The sequence below is a fragment of the Pleurodeles waltl genome, chromosome 11 (genome assembly GCF_031143425.1).
Source record: "Pleurodeles waltl isolate 20211129_DDA chromosome 11, aPleWal1.hap1.20221129, whole genome shotgun sequence".
NCBI lineage: Eukaryota > Metazoa > Chordata > Amphibia > Caudata > Salamandridae > Pleurodeles > Pleurodeles waltl.
In genome coordinates this window covers 98658869-98681296 of record NC_090450.1, presented here as the reverse complement: position 1 = coordinate 98681296, position 22428 = coordinate 98658869, and the positions used below count along the sequence as shown (strand labels likewise).

Sequence of the window (22428 nt, the reverse complement as noted above, 5' to 3'; positions counted from 1 at the left end):
AGTGGCTGCTGTATTGCCACTTCAGAATAGAGGGCATCCTCTTTCGGGACGTGTTGTGCCTGTTCGACTGGATGGTCTGTCTGGACCTAAAGGACTCCTACTTATCCATACTGGTCTTCCATACCCACAGGCGGTTCCTGTGGTTTGTCTGGTGCCAGGAGACGTTCGAGTTTTCAACCTTGCCCTTCGGCCTCTCCTCCCCTCCTTGGTGTTTCACAAAGATTCTCAAATTGCTTGTGGAACACCTGCGGGAGCAGGGGACACCTGATTATATACCTTGACAACATGCTGCTTCTGGCCCACAATCCACCATGCTGTTGCCCCATCTCCAAAAGGCGGTCAACCTTCTGGAAAGACAGGGGTTTGGACTAAACGAGAGGAAGTCATTCTTGGTACCCTCTTAGAAGGCAATTTTCCTGGGTTTTGTGATCAACTTAACCACGGCTACCTTGAGTCTTCCTTCCGGGAAAGGGACAAAGATCCTTCACGAGCTCTTGAGAATCCTTGGCCAAGCAGACCATTTTCCCTGGGCCCCTTCACTATCGAGCTTTACAAAGACTGAAGGCAGCCCGCTTGCAGAAGGGTCTTCGTTTACTCCCAGTTAGTCACCTTTTCAGAGGAGGCACGGGGGAGATTCGTTGGTGGCTTTCCCATATGGAAGCATGGAACTGGAGGGTGATCTTCAGTTCAGCCTCGGATCTCATTATTGTGTCAGATGCCAGCAGGTCAGGCTGGGGTGCACGGTGTGAAGAGTTATCCACAGGGGGATTGCAGTCTCATATCAACCGTTTGGAACTTCTAGTTGTATCCTTTGCAGTCCAGTATTGGACCAGAGACACAATGCAATACTGTGCACACCTTAAGATGGGCAGCATGTCCGCAACCAGTATATTACACACCTAGGGGGCATTTGCTTCAAGGTTCCCTCCGCTCTGGTGAGCAATTTTTGGCAGCTTTGCTTGGATCACCAGATTTTGGTCACTGCAGAATACCTTCCTGGAGAAGAGAACAAGTTGGCGGACTGGCAATCTTGACACTTCTGGGAATCAAGCTTTTGGAAACGAAATCCAAAAGTCTTTGCCTCACTTCTGGACAGGTGGGGACCGATTTCGGTGGATTTGTTATCATCCAGGCTGGACCACCAGATACCCTGGTTTTTCAGCAGGCGGCCAGATACACAAGCGTCAGCCACGAGTGGGTTTCTACAGGATTGGGGACCGGGGTAAGACTATACGTTTCCTCCCCATTTGCGCTGATCACTCGGGTCTCGGTCCACATCAGGCGGCAATCAGCAGAGGTAGTTCTGATCACCCCATCTGGAAGTGTTAAGTGTTTGGTCTCTGGTTCTTCTTGAACTTTCTTGGGATGTTTCAATTCATCTCCCCTCTTTCTGACTTCTTCTCAGTCTGGATCAGACCCCACATCAGATGGTTATAGAAGGGTCCCTGTGCCTGATGGTGTGGTGGATTACAGGGGTCGATGGTCGGTCCCAGGCCTTTCAAGACAGGCTGGGAAACTCTTATCCAGGGCCTCTTTTTACAGTACCAGCAAACGGTACAGGTCTACTTGGACGCAAGGGTCTCGTTGTTGTTTGTGATGGGGTTTTTATCCTGTGGCTCTCAGATGTAGTGCAACTCCTCAGTTTACTGGGGAGTTTGTCACAGGAGGGCCTGGCCTACTGTTCTGTCAATACTTTTCATCAACCATCTCAGAGGGACTTGTTCCCGTGGACGGTTCCCCGGCTGGGGAGGATCCCTGTGTGTAGGCTCCTTCAGGGGTATTCAATTGTCCCTTTTCCTGGAACCACGATACTCTACTCTCTGACGTTAATCAGGTGCTTAACCTATTTTTGTCCTAGCAGCACAACAGGTTTTTGTCAAGGACGCCAAGAAGAGCAACATAGCCAGTTCTGAGAGAGTTCTTCTCTCAGAACTGGCTATGTTGCTCTTCTTGGTGTCCTGTTGGAGGGTCTCGAATGTTCAAGCCTTACTTATTACTGATAGAACTTCCTCACCTTTGGGGGTGTCATTCATAGTTAACAAGTGAACCAAATCAAACATGAGGGTTATTGAACACAGCATTTCCAGACTCTCCTAAGCTGTGTGTAGTCCAGTGCCTTGAGGCCTATGAGAAAATGTCTGCAGATTTTCAACCTCTGGTCGAACGGCCACTACTGATTGCTCTCCGAAGCCGCACAGGGTGTTTTCCTCCCCAACCATAGCCTAGTGGCTAAGATGGGTTATGCAGGAAGCTGGAGTGGATATAAAAATCTTCGGAGCACATTCAGCTCCGGAAGCAATGGCTTTGAAGGCAATCAGTTTGGCTGCATGCCCAGAAGGTATCTCGAACGCAGCGGATTGGGCCTCTGACCCTCCCTTTTAAGCAGTTTAAAGCCAGTGTTGAATATGGCTTATCTGGTGGAAAGTGAGCTTTTAACTAGCATAATCCTTGCCTTCGGTCCTGACATAAAATAAAAAATGTCCTAGCCATCGTAAAGTTTCAATTCTATTAAGGACTGTGAGGTGGGATTTACACCACCCAGGGGATTCTGACCCTTTTGACCCTCCCTGTGACTAGTAAGTATTCAGTTGATGCTCAGTTTGTAACTGATATTAAAGTTGTGTTGATAGTTTGTAATGTAGATTTCTGATGGATACAACTACCTGTGGATTCCTCACCTAATGAATACTCCCATTGCGCCAGCATTCGACGGAAATCTTCTTCCTAGCTTCTGCACGAGGACGTCACATTTGCCCAGGTTCTCTGATACGCGTCGCCCAACCCTCCCTGCACCGGATACTGCAGAATAACGGGAAGTGCAAATTCTCCCGGGTGGCAAACAGATCTATCCGAGGAAACCCCACATCTGGAAGATTATCCAGACTTGATCTGGAAAGAGACGCCACTCGTGGTCGTCCGCGAAATGTCGACTGAGACTGTCCGCACGTACATTCAAAACTCCAGCCAGATGATTTGCTACCAAGGAAATCTGATGGTCCTTTGCCCAGGACCATAGTCAAAGAGCTTCTCTGCAGAGAAGGTTCGACCCCACTCCTCCCTGTTTGTTTATATACCACATCGCGGTAGTATTGTCCGTCAGGACCTGAACCGACGGACCGCGAAGGGATGGGAGGAAGGCCTTGAGAGCCAGATGTACAGCCCGTAACTCTGATTGATATGAAACATCTGTTCCCCTGGGGACCAAAGCCTATTGATCTCCAGGTCCCCCAAATGAGCTCCCCACCCTAGAGTGGAAGCATCCGTTATGACCGTGGTCACTGGTGGAGGCTGCATTAACGGCCTTCCCCGGGAAAGATTGTCGTCCGCAATCCACAACTTCAAATCCGTGGCAGCATCTCTGGAGATCTTGACAGAACCTTCGAGATCTCCTTTGTGTTGAGACCACTGCCTTCGGAGGCACCACTGAAGAGCCCTCATGTGCCAGCGAGCATGCATGACCAACAGTATGCAGGAGGCAAACAGACCGAGCAGATGTAGGACCTTGAGGACTGGAATGACCGCTCCACTTTGAAACATTGGAACCAACGCCTGAATGTCTTGAATCCGCTGAGGCGGAGGAAAGGCTCGATTCAATGTTATATCCAGTACTGCCCCTATGAACAGGAGGCGTTGAGGGCTCTAGGTGAGATTTGGGCACCTTCACCGAAAAGCCCAGGTCGAACAACTGGGTTGTCTACTGCAGATGATGCAACACAAGCTCCGGGGACTTGGCTTTGATCAACCAGTCATCCAGGTAAGGAAATACTGCTATCCCCTTCCTTCTGAGCTCTGCCGCAACCACTGACATCAGCTTCGTGAAGACTCGAGGTGCTGAAGTAAGACCAAACGGGAGGACCGCAAACTGATAGTGCTGCAACCCTACAACAAACCGGAGATACTTCCTGTGCGACTTGGGTATCGGGATATGAAAATAAGCATCCTGCAAGTCGACAGACACCATCCAATCTCCCTTGTTCAACGCCGAAAGCACCTGAGCTAGGGTCAGCATCTTGAACTTTTCCTGCTTGAGGAACCAATTCAACATCCTCAGGTCCAGGATTGGTCTCAACCGACCATCCTTCTTGGGAATCAGGAAGTACCTTGAATAACAACCTTGACCCTTTTCCTGCTCTGGAACCAACTCCACCGCGCCCTTTAAAAGGACTTGAACCTCCTGTTCTAACGGGGTGTTCTTCTGAACAATAAGGGCGGGATGGGGGGCGGAAACTCCCGAAAGGGAAGGGTGTAGCCTTCTCACAATGCTGGTAACCCAGGCGTCTGATGTGATAACCTCCCACTTATAATACAGTAACCTTCCCCCTACAGGAGAGGAGTGAGTGGGAATTGGTGGAAGCCTAAGGCTGCTTCCCCTGCTGCACCCCTCCAGAGGAAGAGGCAGAGTGCTGCTGAGAGGCTCCCCTGGTACGGACCCTACCCCTCCCTCTAAGATCTATAGGCAAGAGAAGAGGTAGGCTGTTGGAATTTCCCCCGAAAGGAGGAGGATGAGCCACGACCAAATCCTCGCAACCTCCTAAAAAAAATCTGGAGGAGGCAGAAGAAGTGGCTAGTCCTAACGACTTGGCTGTGACCCTGCTCTCCTTAAACCTCTCCAAAGAATCAGCTTTGGCACCAAAGAGCTTGTCCCCATCAAAAGGGAGGTCCAACAGGGTCGACTGCACATCCGAAGAGAACCCTGAGTTGCGAAGCCAAGCCTGTCTCCTCACAACCACAGCCGTGCCCATCGCTCTGGCCACCGAGTCAGTTGTATCCAACCCAGATTGGATAACCTGGGTTGCAGCAGCTTGAGCGTCTGACACGAGATTCAACAGCCCTTGAGGAACCTCTGTACACGTAGATGTTATCTCGTCCATCAGAATAAATGTACCTCCCCAAAATACACGTAGCATTGGTGGACTTTAACACCATGCTACATGACGAACACTTTCTTTGATTGCATATCAATCTTTTTGGAGTTCCTGTCCGCCGGCACTGATGGAAAAGATCCAGGCGCAGATCTTGAACAGGAAGCCTGGACCACCAAGCTTTCAGGCGTAGGGTGTCTGGAAAGAGCCAGGATCAGTTGGTGCAGCCCGATACCTCCTGGCCACAGACCTATTGACAGCCAAGGAAGATACCGGCTTCTTCCAGACCTCCAATACAGGTTCCAGCAGCGCCTCGTTAAATGGCAAAAGAGGTTCTGCTGATGTAGAGGCCGGATGTAAAACCTCAGTCAGCAGATTTTGCTTCGCCTCGGTTACCGGCAAAGGCAGTTCCCGGAAGTTAGCTGCCTTCTTTATCACAGCATGAAAAGTGGCCGCCTCTTCAGTATACTCCCCTGGAGATGACCAGTCCCACTCAGGGGAAGTATCAAGGCCACTAGCTGTGTCCAGCTCATGAAGACCCTCGCCAGAGTCCTCAATTTCTCCTTCCTCCAGGACCTGCTGATACTCTTATTCTTCCAAGAGACGTAGAGCACGTCTCCTCGAATGCAGCCTCTCCTCAATCCTCTGCGTCGACATGGCATCAGCAGATGTCGAACGATGCCGATCACCAGATCCGTCCGACGCCGGGTCAACAGGCGCCACAGGTAGCTTCGGCGCCGAACCAGGAGTCGGATGAAGAGAAGACTGCCTCGGAGTCGCAGAAGGCCCAGACGGCGTCACTGGGCGAAAAGCCGAAGCCACCGGAGCAGACACCGGCGCCGAGCCCACGTTCCCCAAGGGGAGAAAGGGCATGAAGGGTGCTGGTCGCAGCGAAGCCGGAGTACCCAAACTGAAAGCCAAAGGACCCGAAGGCCCAGCCGGTGCACCACCTGGAGCCATCTGCTGAAAGATGGAAAACATCGCATTTAAAAATGCGATATTATCGGCTCCAGGGGCCGGAAAAGCCAGATACTGGGGTGCCTGGATCGAAGGAGACACCGACCTCGACGTCTGCGAGAACATTTGAGGCTGTGGCACCTCAAATACTGAAGGCGGCTGGCCCGAAGACCCAGGCGAAGTCAGTGAGGCTGGAGAAGGCAACAGCGTCGATGGATGAGGAGTGACTGGGACTGACCTCCCGTGTCTTCTGACGCTGAGTTGATGGCGACCGAGACCTCTCCTTACTCGACCGGCGCCGTGATTCCAGACGGCGCCGGGAGTCTCGGACGTCAATGAGACTTCGGCGAGGAGGATTTTCTATGGTGCCTCTTCTCCCTTCGACTTCGCCATAAAAAGTTTGGCCTCTCGCTCCTTCAGGGCTTTCGGATTCATGTGATGACATGAATCACACCTGGCCACATCATGGTCGGAACTCAAACACCACAAACAGTCCGAATGTGGGTCAGTAACCGACATTTTGCCCCCACATTCTCGACAGGGATTAAAACCAGACTTCCTCTGAGACATAGTAACCTCAGAGAAAAAACACAGCCAAAAACACACTAACTGCCGAACAGCAACAGTAGCTCCCTCGAAGATAAATTTCGAATGGCACGGAAAAAAGGGAACTGACGTCGGCGAGGACCTCTTATTGCCTGTATGACATCAGACGGCGTCGCGTGGGCAAATGTGACGTCCTTGTCGACGTGCAGAAGATTTCCATCGAATGCTGGCGCAATGGGAGTATTCATTAGGTGAGGAATCCACAGGTAGCTTATGTATCCACCAGAAAAGTCGTTACCGTAACTCGTTCATCTGCTATTCTGCAATTTTATACCACTGGTGACCTCTTGGTACTTGACTCATTTCTTCCAGGAATGGAAACATGAGCAGAGCAATGGAATGACACGCATGGCTCAAGAAGCAGTAGTGACCAGAGTTTTCCAATACTGTGAGGCCTGCTTCTTTCATAGACTAGCATTAGAACTGCACTCATACCTTTAAGTGGTAGATTATGATCTGGAAGGAGCATCCCTGTCCCTGTCATATTTAGTATTGCCAGAATGGCAATACAAAATCCTGCTTACTGGTGAAGTTGGATTTAATATTACTATTTTGGAAACACCATTTTTAAAAAGTGGACACTTCTGTGCACTTACCGCCATCTGTGCCTTACAGCCTGTCTTCAATCCACGTCTGGTCTGTGCTTGTTAACCGCTCCCCTTGTGCATTCCACCCAGACATCCACAAACCCAGGACACTCAGTCACATCTGCTTTCAACTGCATACTGAATGGGGCTTCTGGGCAGGAAGAGTTGAGGGGCTCCTACTCAGATTTCAAAGGCCAGTGGCATGCCCTCACACAACTGATAACCCCCACAGGGACCCTGGCAGACAGGACTGGGCTGAAAGAGGAACTTGTGCACTGCATAACCACTCTTTAAAGGCATTTTTAGGTATGTAAACTGGGTCTCTGACCCCACCAAATCAGACATTTCTCGACCTACACCTGCATTCTGTCAGAGGACCTGCCTGGCTGCCTCAAAGGACTCATCCAGACTGATTTGCTGAGAAGGACTGCTGCCCTGCTTGTTGCCCAGCTGGCCTCTGACTCTGCTGCAAGGACTCCGCCTTCCTCCTGAAGTGCTCTCCAAAGGCTTGGATTGAGCTTGCCTCCTGTTTCTGAAGGCTCCGGGCCAACAAAGACTTCACCTCTTCAAGAAAATCTTCTTGCGTTCAAAATTGATGCAATGCCTGCAGAAATCAATGCAGAGCCTGCATTGCGGCTGGGAAATTGCCGCACAACCAACCAGAACGGTGAAGCACTGACTTCCCTGTGAGAAATTCGATGCAGTGCCTGCCTTGCGACTGAAAATTATTCTCATCGCCTACCGGATTGATGCAGCTCTGCTCCTTCTACCAGCGCATCAAGGATTTCCCACGCATCGTCCCTGGGCGTCAGAATATCCCCACATTGCAGTGAGGATTCAAGACTGCACGCCAAAAAAGAACACAAACCCTTGCAGCATGGAAAGAAACTCCGCATCTTCTGTGACTCGTCAGAAAATCCTCTGCAACACCTTATTTTTCTACCCATCTCCTCCTCTCGGTCCCCGTGTCGTTATTTTTGACGCATCCCAGGTACTGTGTTACAAAGAAATGACTATTGGTTTCTAAGGATTGAGACTCTTTTAAAAGTGATGTGTCGACTTGTGCTTATTGGATCTTTATTGTTTTGACCTTATATTATTCAGATAATTTATCTTTTTCCAAACCTGTGTGGTGTTTTTTTGTGGTGTTGTTGCTGTTACTGTATGACTTAATGCACAAATACTTTACACATTGCCTTCCAAGTTGAGCCTGACTGCTCAGTGCCAAGAGGGTGAGCACAGGATGGGTTGGGTTGGGTTGTGTTGTGACTTGCCCTTACTAGGATTCTGGTCCCTACTTAGACAAGGGTGTATACCTCTGCCAACTAGAGACCCTATTTCTAACACTACATGAACACCTGATGGAAACTACTGACTTTAGCAAAACCAGCTAAGGAGCATGACCCCCAATCATCTCAGAAGTCATCATGTGTACACTAATCTAAGTGGATAAGAGTCATAAACCTGATGCTCGTTTCTCAAATTCACGCTGCATATTGACCATTTTCTAAGTGAGGCTACGCTCACTACGAGAGGCGAGAAATGTGCAGTTGCTTCTTAGCCCCAGACGGACTCAACTTGTACAGGCCTGGTAAAGTCTGTTTCGGAATAATACATGAATGGCATTGAAATCTGGACGGGTAATATCAGCGCACATTAAGGCATACATAAGGCACCCATATGAATAGGGAGCTCTTAATAAAGCAATGGCACTATGGCGTGGAACATAGAATTCTGCCTTTTCAACCCTTAAACGTTTTAGAAAAAGGAGTCAGAAGATGAAGTTTGTATTGTAGGTGATGAACCGACAAAAACAAATTTGCACAGTAGATACTTTCGACAGTGATAAAGTATGTTCAGTGCATCTGTAAGAAAGGCTATCTGCTTGGCATCTTCATGACCAAAAAAGTTGAGTACAAAATGTTCTCATGACAGCAGGGAAAATCCAACTGTGCTTCAAGCATGAAGAGCCTTAGGCTGTTGTAATGGGAAATAGGTTGCACTTCATAACGAAAAGAGAACCTAAACCAGCAGTTGAACTGATTACATAAACCAGAAAATAAAATGTAATCAGTAAATACTTTAAAAAAACGCACACTGACTTTGAATTACGAGCTACTTGTTATGATGCAAACTGGTTCTGGAATTTGAGGCGACGATGGTTCCAGAGGCGACAGTTGTGAGTAGCCTCGGACGGTCGGACGCCAGGTTGTTGTGTTACACAAACTTAAAACGGAACTTTGCAGTGTCTATTTGGACCTTTTGTGGTCACCACATTTTGGCGACGAGTTACCTTGGCATAGACACAACCTGGCTGTCCCTTTTTCTCCGGCCGTACTGAAGCGTGCTGTGGCGTTCCTCGGGAGCAGAGGCAGCCGTGTTCACAGCAGGTCTGCACCTCCTAGAACCTGTCGCGCGCTCGAGGTGTTCCGCTTTCACCAATCTCCTCCTTCTCTGCATTTCATACAAAGGCGGGGAGTTGCTCAACGGCGAGTGACTCTGGGAACTCTCCCTTGCGGATCTGGATCGACAAGGGATCGCTCTGGAGTGGGTGTGCCTCCAACACAGATTTGGAGAGGAACCGGCGCCCCCAGACAGGTACGCGCTGCGTATTGGGCAAAACCACGGGAGGTAAAAAAATCTCCTGCAACCCCTTCAGCACGCGCATGCGCTCGAGCTCTCCTTGCGTGTCTGCTCGGGAGCGATTCACTGAATTTTCCTGTGTCGTCGTAGTCGACACCTTCGTTGAAACACTAGACCGCTCCCCTAAAGATCGGTGGCCATCGTTGAAAATTGTGGAACACTTCCTGGTTGGAAGAGGAGAGAATATTTAACATCAAACATTTAAAAAAATGTAATATATATATTTTATTTTTAATTATTCTGGACTGTACATTATCATGGCCAGATTGGGAAACATTATTTCTTGGGAAGACTGGATAGGTATCCTAGAAAACTAGATTATAGCTTTGGATGGACAACACTTTTCTCCAGCGAGGAAAAAAGCAATTTTGCTGAGTACTCTTGGGAATGAAGGCCAGAGAATCTTTAAGTACTTACCACCAGTGATGGGACCCAATGGTCTGCCAATGGATGATCTCTACAAAGAAGCTGTGAAACGGTTAGAAAATAGGTTTGCAAACGAGTTTAATTTAGTTATGGCCAGATATAAGTTTTACACACAACCGCAACATGAATCTATTGATGACTTTGACTTGAGATTCTGTGTCGATTTGGAAATGTGACTGAGGAAGTTATCCAAGATCAGTTAATTGTCTGATGCAAAGACAGGAAAATACAAGAGGCTTTGGGCAGCGAAGGATCCCACACTCATGGAAGCTATTGGAATGGCAAAAGTAATTGAACAGTCAGTTATGTATGAAGGAGCTGAACAAGCGAGACAAGAATATTGATGTTTCCTCAGTTGGTTCTGGTCGTGATGATACTATTCCAAGTGAAGTCTGCGCACTTAAAAGGAAAGGCAAGAATGAACGTCTCTTTAAAAACAAAGGGGACCAAGGTTCTCAATTACAGAGACTGCGCACGTTGTGGCAGCACTTTTCACGACTCAGACTCTGCAAAGTGTTTTGCGAGCAACAAAATTTGTAAGATGTGGGCGTAAGGGTCACTACGCAAGAGTTTGTAAAGAATCTAGCAAGGGGAATAAATATTCTAGTGTGGGTGTGGTTGCGGATATAGACTCCGAATATTATGACCGAGTTCTTGTTGCACATGATAATACCAATTTCTTAACTAAGAGCAACCAAGGACATAGAGGTAGAATGTCAAGACCATCTGCTGTTTTTACTGTGTGGGAATCAAGTGGAACTTATGGTTGACTCTGGTTCCATGTACACCATTATTCCGGAACACTTATTTAAGAGGCATTGGATGGGTGTTAAGCTTTTACCCAAGGATATCAATCCGGGAGGGTACCAGGGGGAGTCGATGGACATCCTGGGGTACATTGAAGGGGATATTCAATATGATTACCGGTCTGTTAAAGGCAGTCTGTCTCAACAGATGGTCCGGCAGTTCTAGGGTGGATGCATCAATTTGATCTAAACATCATGATTCACCCTAGGGCTCCCAATCAAGTGTTGGTAGTGGAAGATCCTACTTTGGATGATGTGCTAGTGGGTGCAAGGAATGTGTTTGATAAGAAGTTGGGATGTCTCAGAGGTTATGTTCATAGAGTGCGAGTGAAACTTGACGCCGTTCCCACTCAACATAGATTGAGGAGGGTGCCTTTGTCTGTTCGTGATGATTTGAAGTCTTTGTTGGGAGAGATGTTGAGAGAAGGTGTTATTGAGTCTGTGGAAGCCTCAGAATGGATTTCACCTGTAGTAATTACTCAGAAGGCGAATGGAAGTTTGAGATTCTGTGTCGGTTTGCGTTCAGTGAATCATAATATAGTGGTGGATGTTTCCTCTTCCCCACATTAGTGAGTTGTTGACTCTGGTGAAAGACCAGAGGTATTTTTCCAAACTTGACCTTAAGAGTGCGTATCATCAGATCAGGCTGCACGAAAACTCCAAATCACTTACAGCCTTCATCACCACAGAAGGAACCTTTCAATTTAAACGTCTACCATTTGGATTGGCCTCTGCCGCTAGCGTTTTTCAACAGGCAATGTCCAGGGTTTTGGAAGGCATAGGGGATGTGATCTACTTCTAAGATGACACTTCTATCTGAATAAGTCGAATACTTAGGTTACACAGTCGCAATGGGGTCTGTGAAACCTAAACATTCCTTGTTAGATGCTATAAATAAAACTCCCGCTCCGAAGGATAGGGATCAATTTAGGTCCTTCTTGAGCCTTGTGGAATACTATGCCAAGTTCATGGAGAAGTTTGCAGAGAAGACAGAGAATTTAAAAAAAATTGCTATGTAAGGGCTATAGGTTTGAGTGGCAGGAGGAGCAACAACTATGTTTTGACAACATTAAAGAAGAGCTATGTCAAGCTGGAATTTTGACAGTGTTTGATAAGGATTTGAGATCCGCACTCTCAGTGGATGCCAGTGCGTCTGGTTTGGGTGTGGTTCTTTCACAATATCATGGTTTTGAAGAAAAGACGGTAGCTTTTGCCTCTTTTACTCTGACACCAGCTGAGAAAAATTACTCCTTCATTGAACGTGAGGCTCTAGCAGCGGCGTGGGGTGTTGAATATTTCCGAGTGTATTTATGGGGGTTGCCTTTTCTCTTACGGACAGATCACAAACCATTGGTTAAAATTCTGTCTGCAGGAGGGGCAGGGAAGGGATCAGCTAGATTGGCCAGATTAGCGGCTAGACTTCAAGAGTATAATTATATGGTTGAGTTTTTGCAAGGTTGGAAGAATGTTCAGGCTGATTGCTTGCCGAGGCTATCATTGGATTGGGAAGAAGTTGATGGTCTTGGGGTGAGTGACGCTGTTGCCACTGTTAGTGACGCAGTGGATAGTGGGATCGGTTCCTTCTCGTTGGTGCAATGGAGAGATGCAATGGATGGGGATCTGGTCATGAGAGATCTTGTTAGATTAATACAGTATGGTAAGGTGAGAGAGTACCCTTCCATTACCAGTCAGACCCTATTTGAAGGTGCTTGAGTTGTCCGTTTGCAGTGATGGTGTGATTATGAGGGGTGATTGTTTTGTACCCCCGGTAGCTTTGAGGTTTCAGATTTTCCAGCTAGCTCACGAGGGACATCTGGGGCAAGGTCTGACTACCAGAAGGGTGAGGGAAAGCTTCTGGTGTCCCGTTAGGAATAATCAAATCAGAGAGTGGGTACAGAATTGTGCATTGTGTAAAGTGAGTGAGAAGGTTGGTTCTTGAGGAGTGTGGAGGGGCATTTGGAGGATCTGGTTAAGCCTTGGCTCACGGTTTTTCTGATTTTTGTTGGACCATTGAATGAATTGTCATCTGAGATTTGCTGTGGTGGATGTGCACTCCAAGTGGTTGGAAGTAGAGTTTGAGACATCACTACAAGAAGCACGATTACGATCTTAAAAAATATTTTCAAAAAAGGAGCACCAGTTGTGCTTATCACCGATATTGGGACGCAGCTTACATCACACACAATGGCGATGTTTTTACAGGCTTGGGGAGTTAAACATTCTTGCACTTCGTTCTATAACCCTAGGGGGAATGGTATGGCCGAGAGAGCAGTTAAGCTTCGGAAGGGTACCATTCAACTCGCCATAGCTAACCGTTATGACGTCAAAGAAGTCATCTCTGATATGGTGTGGGTGTACTGTACCACAACACATAGTGTCACAAATAAAATCCCGTTTGTGTCTATGCGGGGGATGCTACCGGGTACCAAATTAGTCCCAGATTGGTTAAAGGGTACATTGGATGTTCATCCGGGAGTTCTCAGACACAACAGCGCTCAACCGTTTAATGAAGAGACAGTACATTCCAAGTTGCGAGTGGGGGATTGGGTCAAAGTGAAATCTGGGAGGATCCAAGGAGGTTTGGATAAACTCAAGGGCCCTTTTAGGGTTCAGTGGGTTGGTAAATTTTTTGTTTTGGAGAATGGAGAAAGATGGAATTTTCGGAATGTAGCCTTATATCAAAAAGGGGGCGAGTCAGATGAATGTGCTGAAGATTATTCTTCAGGGCTGATGTTTGTGAATGATGATCAAGTGGTTAGTGGGATCTGTAGCAGGGGTTCACATGGAGGACATGTGGTCCAGAGTGGTGTGTATGAGAATGGTTCTATTTCAGGAAATGCTACGGGCTCTGGTTCAGGAGATCGTCCTGTTTCAGAAAAAATATTAGAAGACCACCTTCTTAATTATGTGATTATGTTATTTAGGCCTTATATGCTTTATTTGACAACGTTCTGTCATACTACCTACTTGTTGTTTCAAATTCTAAGTATCCGTTAATATTTACTGATTTAATTTCATTATTAGTAGTTTTATTTTGTTGATGAACGGGAGAGGATGTGTTATGATGTAAACTAGTTCTGGAATGTGAGGCGACGATGGTTCCAGAGGCGACAGTTGTGAGTAGCCTCTGGGACAGTCGACGCCAAGTTGTTACACAAACTTAAAACTGAACTTTGCAGTGTCTATTTGGACCTTTTTGTGCTCACCCACTACTCTTGCTACTTCTATAGTCTAACTTGAGCTTATCACAAAATCCCAATCAGAGCACAACTGGAACATAGTAAACATCTACAAAATGCAGTGTCCTTGATGGACCGCCCATCTAAGCAAATGAAAAACTTTTGAAAGCCGATGAATGAAGTGGGCTGACCTAAATACTCCTTGTTGTAGGACTTCTAGATGTACTTTTGTAAGTATTGATAACCTGAGATCTCCTAGACAGTTATCAAGTCCTAAAACAACTCACTCTTTTGCTGTGCATACATCTAAATGATGTGGCTTATTACAGAAAATATTGGTAACCTAAATATTTTTGTCTGGATTGCATGTTGTGGCGGATTCTAGAATTTTCCCTAGCTTCCAACCCACTGTTTATTAGGCCCCAAATGTGTACCCTCAAACATTCCAATTTCTCACCCAGGTTATTGGTTGTAAATCTGAGACAGATATATATATATTTTTTTTTTTAAATTACTCTAATACTCTTTATATAGTACCACTTTGTGTGCTCTTAACCAATACCCTTATCGAAGGATATTATTTCGACAGATGACCTCCTTTATAAAGTTGCTAACGGTCAGAGTTCAGGCTGCAAGTTATTGACAAAAAGCATTCCCCATTTGTTCTTTCCCCACTAAGAAGATGGTGCTCTTAACGCAGCAAAAGCAAAGTGAAACTTGTTGCGTCTTCAGATTCGCAAGTTAAGGTTGAACAGAAAGGAACGAGAGGTGTTATGTGATCAACACCTAAACGCTCACAGTAAGTTAAGTTGACATACTCATTTCAAGCGGGTTGGCCAAACATCAGTTGCATGCCAAAATATTAACCATAACAATATCGACCTGTAACATTAATAAGTCCACAGTATTAACTACCATTATATCAATATTGTCTTGGTAAATATATATATATCAATAAATTTAAATGTATTAATGTTAACTCAACATTCCCTTTCCTTGGCAATGTCATGGGAGTCTGTATTATAAACTCAGTATTGTTGCAGGCTGACATTTCTACTACGATATTGTAACTGCGTCAACTAGTCTGAGTTGGTTAAGGCACTAGGTTTGTTTTGTGTTCTCTTAAATGGTCTTTTTTTTTTTTTGGCTCCATGGTTTCAGCATTATTTTGGTGGGAAGAACTCTGGAGTTTTTGAGGTCGAGTGCGCATGTACATGCTGCTTCATGGGTTGCACGCAGTCCTCGTCCATTACACGCTGACCCACCAGACATTACCACTCCTTACCCAACAACTCTTAAGTAAATCCTCATTACTCCAGCTATTGGAACAAAGCTTCACTGCAGTAAGTGCAGAGCCATAAAGTTTTTCTTAGACGGTTACTGAGTTTGCTGGGTAACAAGACTGTCTTGTTTTTATTCCAGCTGATGCCCCTTTTTTCCACCGCCACCCACTTAGTGTCTCTTCATCTCATTCTTGCAGTTTCTTTTTTTAGCCTGGCCTCTCAGCACAGCTTTCATATTTACTTAATGTAACTACTAGTTTAAAATATGCACAGAGTGGATTTTAGCTTCACCTTGAGAAATAATGATCTTCTCTCCTATTAGAGGTTGTTTGATATATCATTCCTTCTCCTGTGGGGTTCTTGTGTTGCAATGCAAGAACTATTTTATATCTCAAATACACTGAAATCATGTATGAAATTCTTTCTCATACATGCCTTTTATATACAGAAAGCAATCCTTTGTTTCAAACATTAAAGAAGCATTCTGCAATGGAAAAATAATATGGAGTTGTGTGCAAGTCACGTAAACATGTTCACATCCTTACGTACACACATGCATAACTGTGCACATTCCAGATACCTAAAACAATAACATTGGCAAAGCCAATAGATCTGACTTTAATGCTTTAACACAAGGAGACCCAGGTGTACATAAATGCAGTTTATGTGCGTTAGCATGTTAAAGCCAGCCTTATTGTGTTGCCAATCAAATACCTTAGTTTATGCTTTTGCTTGTTCACATATTTCTCTTTTGTCATTGTTGTGTTCTCCTGCGTTTCTCTTGCTTTGGGACAAAGTCTTAAAATGAAAAATAAGCCCCAGTTCCCAGAAACTAGTGCCAGCTCCCCCACCTGCAACACCAGCGCCAGTTAAGCACTTCAGATGCTGCTAGCAGAACAATTACACATAAAGATGTCTGTCAGCTTGTCCTGGAGAAGGCAGTAGCAAGGAACCACTGGGCTCTCTTAAAGACATAAAGCACAGAGTGCCCTGTCCCTGTTTCCTAGTCCATGCAAGATCTTGTTGGTGGAAGCTACCATCATTTCTAGATTAGAATATTGTAAATGCCTGTAGCTAGATCCACTACCTGTGCAGCTCTTCCAACCTTAGCCTGTTTATAATGCCTAAGTCAGTAGTCTAGGATCTGGGTAGAAACCCATGTCTCTGAAGTAAGAGGATATTTTCATTAGCTTCCTGTTCTGGATATAATCCAATTTGAACTAAGGCACTGGATCTATAAATGTATTACTGGCACTGCACCATAATAGCTAGCTGGATTCCTCCATATTCAGCCCAGTGAGCATTAAAAAGAGGTTTTAAAACGTAGTTTAAAGTCCCTGGTCATGCTTATGAGGAAATTGATTTTTTTGGCAGGTTCCCAGTTTTTGGCTCACGATTTGATTATTGGTTACTGGTGTAATGAGTGCACCCATCATGAGTGTGACAAAGTAAAACCTGTCTCCCAGCCTGCTACTGCAGCCTGGTGGAGCAGTTTTAAACTACTCAGTATCTTTGCTGTTTAAACGTATGACGAAGCCCAGAACCCTCTTTTTAATATGTATGTATCAATCAAAAAATATTTATAAAGCGTGCAGCTGCCAACAGACGTCCCGGCCCCTAAGGTAGGCCTGTAGAGCCCTAAGGAAGGGTGGTTGTTAGACCTGCTATCCTTGGTGCAGTTCTCCCCCTAATCTTTTGCCTTTAGCTCTCCCGTTTTGCTGGCTTTAGGACTCTAGCACTTAGTAGTGGTAAAGTGTGCAAAGTGCTTGCTAAAACGTGGTAGGATTGGCTTAAACACAATTAACCTATGTAATTTACTTGTAAGTCTCTAGGAAAGTGGTACTACATATATTCAAGGCCTGAAAATGAAATGCTACCAGTGGGCCTGCAACACTTATTGTGCCATCCACTTTAATAGCCCTTTAGACATTGCTCAGGCTTGCCATTGTAGCCTGTGCAGTTTTGTACTGCCATTTCGACCTGGCAAGGTAAACCTCTTCTCAGGCCTAAACCATATATTATAAGCACACCGAGGGTAGAGCCTATACAGACCAGAGGGCAGGGTGCAGTGTATTTAAAAAGTCGGACATGTAACATTAGGTTTTACATGGCCTGGTAGTGAAAAACTGCCAAAGAATCTTTTTTTATTTTTTATTTTAACTACTGCAAGGCCTACCTCTCCCACAGGATAACATTGGGAGACCTTATTACATTTCATAAGTGATAACTTCTAATTTAGTGCAGGTTCAGTTTGGTGTCTAAAGAATTGTAATTAAAAACCTTCTTTAATTTCTTTCAGATTATTTTTGTCACAATTCTGAAAATGCCACTCCTAGAAAGCTGGCATTGTCTTGTCGTAACCATTTGGTGCCTGCAGCTTGATCCTCAGTCCCATGACTAAGTGTAGCTGGAAGTTGGTCTTCGTGTGTTGGTCCTAGACAGTGAGACAAAGGGAAGCTAGGTGTTGGGAGGAGCTGTCACCTACAGTACTTTCACATTGCAAAGGCTTTGCCTGGGTACTCTCATAAAGGGTTTGACACTGGCCTTTGGTGACCCCAGACAAGCTGGGCCAGGACAGGGAGGCAGGGGATGCCTGACACCTCAGGGGAGGTAAACCTCTAGAAGCTTCCTCTACTTCCAATTGAGCACCAGGTATAAATATTGGACCTTCAACCCAACTCTTCAGTACACTTCTGGACCTCTGAACCCGGCCAGGAAAAAGGGCTGCTGTGTTGTGGAAGGCCTGCTGCCTGGAAGGTCTGTTGCCCTGCTGTTGTCCTATTGACCTCTTGCCTGGATGAGAAGGACTTGACCAGCATCTCTAAACCCAGTATCCTAGAGTGACTCCAAGGGCTAGTTGGCTGGCCTCCTAATCCGATGCCTCAGGGACAGAATGGGCTTCCAAAAATGTTGAACCCAGCACCTGGACTCTTCCTTCTGAGATTCCTTACCTTCCAAATGGTGCTGCCCCATTCGTTGACCCTTCAGAAGTGGTCCTAAAGGTGCTCTGCCAGACCATCTGTGGATTCAGCAGAACTGACGCACCTACTCTGTGGCGCGGCACACCTCGTGCAGAAAATGCTCATCGCATTTGCTGCCCGATGCGTTACCCTTGCTACTGATGTGTTTCCACTGCTGCGCAGGGATTCCCCAACGGCACCTTCAAGGTGCAACGCATCTCTGCACCTGAACCTTGCATCGCTTCTGCTGCGAGACATCCTTAATGCAGGACTCTGCATCTCTTCGCAACTAGGATTAAGGTGCTGTGCTCAGTGGACCGAAATTAGTACCTGTAGCCGGTCTGAGCTCTGTTGCGGTCGGCCTGAACTTGTCACTTTGTCCTGGTCCGGCTCAACCAGATAGCTACACATGGCAATTGGTGCTTTTTGCACCATTTTTACTTAAAGCTTTTAGCCTGCAGATATCGGCTTCTACTGATTGGATTTTTGCTGTTTTGGTCTAGATTCATTTATTAAAACTTACTCTTTTTCCTAATTCAGTGTGAGATTCTTGTGTTTGTGTTTTCACTTTATTGTTGTTTGAAGTGCTTCATATATTTTGTCTTCAGAAGACTACTCAAGAGTTGGCTCTTTCCTTCATAACCACCATATTCAAACAGCTATGGACTGCATATGCCTGTGCCGATACATATTTTTTTATGTGTATATTTGTCATAACAAACTACACACATACTCTTTAAACCTGTTTAATGTATATTTACTCACGGCTTAAATATGTATGTACATATTTGTGTGTGTGTATATGTATATATATATATATGTATATGTATATATGTATATGTATATGTATATATATATATATGTATATATATATATATATATATATATATATATGTATATATATATTATTCTATGCTTACCATGTTCATAGGTCATTGCATAGCTCCTAGATAAGTTGTTATATTAGATACTTATGAATCCCTGCTCTCATTTTATATCACACTGATCAAATGTTTATTATCAGGTATTTGGCTATTCAAAAATTGGGTAAAGATAAATAAAAGTTAGAAAAGTACTCTTATTAACTTCAAATATTACAAATCTTGAAAGTGTGTGTTTATACAATACTACTTTTCTTCTCCTATTATACCCATTATCATATTCCTTGGACATATATTCCCTTTGTACTGCATATCTATTTATTACTCTAGTCCTACTGTACTAGAGAAAAAATAAAATAAAAAAATCTATAAATAGAATTCGAATTATAAAGAAATCTAAAAAACAAATATATATTAAAAATAAAGAATAAATTACATAGAATAATTATCAAAAAATGTGTGTATATATATATAGATTTTTTACTCTTGAAAGCTTTACTTTGTCTACCCATCACCATATGTCATGTCTCTCTCAATCTATCCTCCATTCCCACTCTGACTCATCCCAAATCCATTCTACTACTTTCATTTCCTGAATAACCCAGCCTAAGCACTTCCCTCCTCTTCCACATCTAACTCACCCAAATCTCAGTTTACTACCATGATCTCCCAAAAAACCCTACTAAATTCTCCCTCCTTTATCTCACCTTTAACCCATCCAAAACACCTCCTGCTACTATGATATCCCTAACCCTTTCCACAGACTCTTCCCTCATCCATCCCCCCTTTACTCACCCCAAGCCTAAATCCTATTACGTTAAACTCCCAATTAAAACTTCTGGATTCTTCCCTCCACCCCTCCATTACTCCAGTCAATCCAACTAACAAAGTCACATATCTGCGGCTCAAATTAACTCCTAATACCAAAACTGTACTCCTATTTCCCTATACTAATCCACCACTAATTCCTTTTGGGTTCCGGAGTAGCGTGGTACTCGCCGAAAAGCACTTCAACGCCTCGTCAGAGGTAGTAAGCACTATATAAATACTGTTACAATACATATGCTTTACACACTGCCTTTAATTTAAGCCCGACTGCTCTGTGCCAAGCTACCAGAGGGTTGAGAACAGGTTAATTTGAGGTTTGCTTGTGACTTCACCCCGACTAGAATTGTAGTTTTTGCTTGTGTAGGGTTTCAACCCCTCAGTCATTTAACCCATTTCTTACAGTGCTGTATATTAAAATGTATGATGTGTGTTTTTACATGACCCAACAGTAAAACCCCCAAATTGTCGTTTTAACTGTGGAAAGACTAGGAGCCCTATTGGCAAGTACAGGTTACACTCTGACAACTCTGCTGTGTTCACGTCTTAATGGAACTACTAAAATTGGTACCTCAAGGTGTCAAAAGAATTGTTACATTAAACCAGACTTTGGTGCCCAAGTCAAATTTAAAGAAACGCTTGAGTAAATGGCAACTTAAAAAGCCCCACTGTCCTTCACGTTTTCCAGTGGCCAGTTACAGTTGTGGGCCACGAGATTGCCTTCTGCCTCCTGGGAAAAGGTGTGAACGACTCAATAGAGCCTGCCATTAAGAGCTGTTACCTCTCCCTAGCAGGAAGCCCAAACCGGGTGTGAGCCCAAAAGGTGGGCTTCAAAAGAGAAGCCACTTTTGAAGGGCAAATAGTGGACTTATTCAAGAGGGGCTGCACTTTTGTTCTGGTAGACAGGTTGACGTCTTGGACAGTGGAGGAAACAATTGCCAAACCAGTTTTCCCTTGGATTCATTGGTAAGTAGCACAATATAAATGTCCATAATCAGTAAAAACAATCTTACGTGGTTCATTAGGGCTGCTGAACACACTTGTGGATGAGCAGGCAATCCCACATCCTCGTTCTGGCAATGACATCTGTTGAACTTTGCCCACAACATACATTTATGATGGGAGGCTAAAGTAAACTCTCCAGGAAAGGAGCAGATTTTTTTTTATCAGCCTTGTTCTACTATTGGCCTGAGAATTTGTCAAACAGGTGATGGTCAGCCCTGTGGAGTGTTCATCTCTCACTTGAAGCTGTTAGCCGATTGGTTTCTTTCCACCCATACCTGAGTGCTTGCAGTTCAGGGACTCCTTCAGGACAATAGTCCTCGCTGTGATGTGCTAACCCATGCACATTAAACTTGGGGTCCTGTGGCTTTGCCAGTCCTTGTTAACAATAGAGCAAAACATCCACTTGTTCCCACTTAGTTGGGAAATGTATATGGCAGTAGTGAGGACAGAGGTTTTGTTTTTAGCAGTGTGGCCAAAATTGTATTCTGTACGTTCTCAGGAATTGTCAGTCCTAAAATATTAATTGTTATGAGCATATGAATTGAAAGATAGTGATAATAAACGCTTGCCCCTGCATAGGGTTGTGACCTGCAAGTTAGAAATTCAAATCTTGTAGGACTGTTTATAAATTTAATATACCATGAAGTAGAGTAAATAACACAGGTTGTTTCAGGGATGTGGAATTCCTGTAGCCCGAAGCCCAGGAAATATTGTTTGGGGTCAAGGACCACACGTTTTCATGTTTATTTTTGTCCCTGGGACAATTGAGCACAACCCTCTGCAGCACAAAACCTTTAGCTGCCAGTTTACAGTACCACATTATTGCGCGGGAAGGGCTTCGTCTGTAGTTAAGTAATGTGTGTCTATTTGCTTATACTGTTCGAACTAGTATTTATGGTTCATTAACTCAAAGCCTGTATTAGGGTGAGCGCTCAAAGGAAATGCTGTAAGCTCAGACTTCGCTACTGACAGAGGCTCCAGCATAACAATGTGCACACAAGTTTGCAAAGTTCATCCCTATAATACTATGTATAATATTCCCAGAATGCTGTTTGATAAGATACAAATATTTGTATAAGCTTGAAATTAAGGTTGATTCTTTGCTTTCAAAATAAAATGTTCACAAAAAATGCAACTAGGAAAAAAATGTTTACCTAAACAAACCTCCTGTGAAATGTTTAAATAACATTTCAAGTAAAATGTGTTGAGGCATGCTTAGTATTTTCAAAACATATTCATAATGGAAGTTCAGTGTAAACAGTTTCAACAAGATCATGTGAAACATGAAAATCAACAAGCATTTGCAAAGCCAATTGATCTGATATTGGTGGTCAGCCTCTTGGCTTTTCCTTATGTGTGTTTTGGAATGGATCTTGCAAAACTTTGTTGTGGGAGCTGTTGGGCCCTC

At 44.7% G+C, this 22428-nt stretch overlaps 1 protein-coding gene across 1 annotated transcript in view; it reads left to right on the top strand.

The window, feature by feature from the left end:
* SERPINI1 (serpin family I member 1) overlaps positions 1-22428 on the top strand; it is a 135541-nt gene that overhangs the window by 41503 nt on the left and 71610 nt on the right. The gene's annotated exons all lie outside the window — the stretch shown is intronic.